Source organism: Aplysia californica, unplaced genomic scaffold (assembly GCF_000002075.1).
Source record: "Aplysia californica isolate F4 #8 unplaced genomic scaffold, AplCal3.0 scaffold00587, whole genome shotgun sequence".
Lineage (NCBI taxonomy): Eukaryota > Metazoa > Mollusca > Gastropoda > Aplysiida > Aplysiidae > Aplysia > Aplysia californica.
The window spans coordinates 274,907-279,069 of record NW_004797857.1 but is presented as its reverse complement, the minus strand read 5'-3'; positions in this window follow the sequence as shown (position 1 = coordinate 279,069).

Here is a 4,163-nt window from a genome sequence, read left to right as displayed (position 1 = left end):
GTGTGTGTGTGTGTGTGTGTGTGTGTGTGTGTGTGTGTGTGTGTGTGTGTGCGTGTGCGTATGTTAGTCAGTATACATGTATGTGAGTGAGTGTGTAAAAGCACTGGTTCTGCATTATTTGACGAGTATCTGAGAGAGTATGAATTTTTTTTTTAACCAGCAGCGTGTCGTATTTTAGGTGTGTGTGTTGCAGTGTACTCATAGATTTGTTTTATAACAAACATAGACTGCACACTTTGACGTAATTCGGACCACTATGGAGAGCGCCATCTGACTCGAACTTGAAGCAAACGAAAAGCAAGAAGGAAACGACTGCGGGCGCACTCGACTATCGCAATACTGGTGCTCTGTCATTCATTTGGGGACCCAAGGTGCGAAAGACTCGCAGAGAAGTTTTTGTAGGGAGCAAAAAGCGTCGGCCATAACAGTGTACGGTCTTGGTTATTAATAATTCACGTCTCTGATTGTGCGACAACTCTTTGCAAGTCGGGGGGTCAGCTTACACTCATCATTTCAGCAAGAGCGTTGTCGTAGATTCCTCCACAGCAGCATGCTGGTCTCATGGGGTAATGGGTTACACACAAGCAAAAAGACAGACAGACAGACAGACAAACAGACAAGACATTCACAAATGAAAAGACAGACGTAGATAAAAAGACAGACAGACAGACACAAGGCAGACACGGATAAAAAGACAGACAGACAGACAGACAGACAGACTCACTCAGTGGCAGAAATGGTTTTACCATACATTTCCTTTGAACGTGCATGTTTGTTTAGGTGTGGATGTTAGTGTGTATACATACAACGTGTGTTTGTGTGTGTGTGTGTGTGTGTGTGTGTGTGTGTGTGTGTGTGTGTGTGTGTGTGCTTACTTTTGTTTGAGCGCGTATGTGGTTGTTGGTATGTGTGTATGTGTTAGTGTGTGTTCGTTTTTGTATGTGTGTGTGCGTGCACGCTAGTCGTAAATACTAAGTACCGTTCCTTACTATACAACAGTAGACTCTCACACGAAAGATAGGTTCAGAAATACATCGCCACAGAAATTTCACAGTTTGTTAACCTTGAAAGATGTATAAGTGTCGGGGGTAGGCGTCTGTACGAGTACATTGGGAAGGGGGGGAGGGGAGGTTACTTTTCATCAAATACCGTGTACAGAGCCACCCCCAAACCTATCGTTCCCGCCTTCCAGATTCAGCCTGGGAGAGGAATGGGGGGGGGGGTCTCATAGGCCAAGTATTTATATCTGCATGGACACATGCCATAAACAGAAATGTAGCCAGAAATGTGACCCTGGCCAGAAGTTTAGGTCATAAGTTAGTGGGTGGTAAGATAGTGCTGTAGCTGCTTTCTGTCACAAAAAATGTAATCGTAGGAAATGTGCCGCGCGTTCAAGGGGCGAGTGGGTGAAGGGCTTTGAAAATTTTCCCCCAACAAGACATGTAGAACTTTACATAATGCGCCAGTATTGCGATTCGAACTTGTTTTTAGAATGTACATTCCACTGTGAGTGTTTTATACATCCATCGACACATTCGATCCTGCCTGTCAGGGCCAACACAGGCTGAGAGTAAGTAAGTAAGTTTATTCAATGCTTAAGGCCATTGGCCCACATCACATCACATAAAACACTAATTTGATAAGTAAAGCTTCCATAATGAATAAGTACAGGTTGTGCTCTTATCATGGGTCAAACATTGCATATTTCTGTCACTGGGCCGAGTCAGGCTGGGAGGGATTAACAATTTCCTTTTATGGACACGTGTGAACAATAGAAAATAAAGAGAAATTCATCTTCAATTCCACGAGAGTTACACAAGTGAAAGGTCCAAGCAGGCAGACGGAGATACTCGAGAGCAAAAAAAATCCTCACTCTTGAATAGAATGATGTTATGTTTTTGTTAGGCTGGATCTTTGGTAGAGTTTGTGGTTATGCTTTAGCTAGACCGGGCGCCACACTGTTGGGTTTGCCTTGAGTTGTTTTTTTTTTGTGTTGTTGCTTTTTTTTTGGTAAGTGTTTCACGGCGCTCGCAACTGCGTAAGGTCATATAAGCGCGCGGGACACATTAAACTTTTTCAGTTGGTAAGAAATTTTGAATTTTGCCCGGGTGGCGACCGAAGCCTACTCTTATCGATTTTAGACCACCAAGGGGATCTTTAACGTGCGCAACTTGCACACGGGCCCTCTGAGATGTTTTGGCCTTGTCCGAAAATGCTAGGTGTAGATCTTTCCTACCAGAAGATCAGGGGTGTGGCTGAAAGACAGCAGTAAGAAGGAGCCCAGGAGTAGCAGCAGAAAGGCTGCAAAAAGAGTCAGGAGCCCAGAGGAGCGGGCAAAGGGGGTGAGGGGGTGGAGGCAGAAAGAGGAGACGAAAGCAGACGACAGAACATTGCTAGCGAGCAGAAAAGGAAGTGAAAGGAGACAATTTTAGAAAAGAAAATTTTTTAGTCGCTACCCGGATTCGAAACCGGGACCTTTGAATGAGAAGCCAACACCTTAACCTCTAAGCCACGAAAGCCCCACTTGAGGTTATGTTTTTGTTAGATCAGGTTACATGCGGTACAGTTTAAGGTTACCGTATGTCTTTGCTAGATCGGGCTACAAGCGTTTGAGTACAGGGCTATCTTTTAATTAGGTCGTGCCTCATGCATAGTGTTGTGTTCAGGGTTACGCCTTTGCTAGGCCAGACCCTGCGTGGAGAGAAGGCGTATGAGAGCAAGCAGCTCAAAAGACGAAGTAAAGTAAGATCCCAGAAAACGGTGTAGATCAATCGATATCCTTTCTCCCATCCATTCACCCCCCCCCCCCCCTCCTTTCCAAATCTCTCCTTCACGTCAGAGATAGAGTAACACGAAACAGTCCTGCTCGAAACGTTCCTAATAACTTGGACCTATGTAAGTCAAACTATTAGATCTAGATCTATGTGTTAATCCGAAAACAACTATCGACCGAAAAAAAAAATAAACCCACGATTATTTTTTATTCTATTTTAACAACCTCTCTACGACGAAACCCGGCTAACCCATAGGAAATCCGGCAGTCTCGCAGATTTCGGTTTCAGCGCTCTCCACTGGTATATCGTTCAGCTCCCTGATGAAAGAAATGATCTATCAATGTCCTTCGCCCTCAGCGAGTTTATACCACGGACCAACAATTTCCATCTTTTTCTCTCGTGGGCAAGCTCTCCTATTTAACTTTAGTTGTGTCCCATCTTCAATGTGTTCTTCTCCTTCTAGTAGCAATAACAATAACAATAGCAATAGAAAAAGCAATAGAAATAGCAATAGCAACAGCAATAACAATGGCAATAGCAATGACAATAGCGATAGTGGTAGCAGTAACAGTAGCAGTAGCATTAGAGATAGCAATGGCAATAGCAATAGCAATAGCAATAGAAAACGTGACTGCTCTATAACAATATGTGAGGCAGCGTGGTGGAATCAGGCTCTCGTCAATTTTTGGACATGTAGAGTTATTGGTATCATCTTGAAGCTTGTTCACTGGTCTTTTATTTAGCTGAAAAAACGTCCATTTATCTAGGATACAACTTACTACAAGTCGAGATATTTGCAAAAGAACGAGGTGGGGGTCGCCTGTTTTCAGAGGTAAGATTAGTGAAAAAATGGCCGCCAAAGATTAGTTATTTCCTAAGCTTAAGAGTCCGTGGTAACTGAAAATTTACATTTTTGTGCCTTTAATCAACGCTGATCAGAAAAATCCTCTCAGAAATGAATTTTTTAATGGGCATGAAAGGTGTTGAGCTAAAAAAAAATTTGAAAAAAAAATCACAAACCTGCGGTAAAATGCAAGTTTCTTCATTTGGATTATTTTGACGAGAGCCTGATTCCACCATGCTGCCTCACATATAGCAACAGCAATAAAACTATGGCAATATACCACTTAAGCAATAAAACAAAGTCAATACCAATAGCAACTTTGAAACAGCAATATAGCAATAGCAATAGATCAATAGAGCAATAGAGTAATAGAGCAATACAGCAATACAGCAATACAGCAATACAGCAATACAGCAATACAGCAATAGCAATAGCAATACAGCAATAGCAATACAGCAATAGCAATACAGAGCAAGACAGCAAGACAGCAAGACAGCAAGACAGCAAGACAGCTACAGCAATAGCAATAGCAGTTGTAGCAGTAA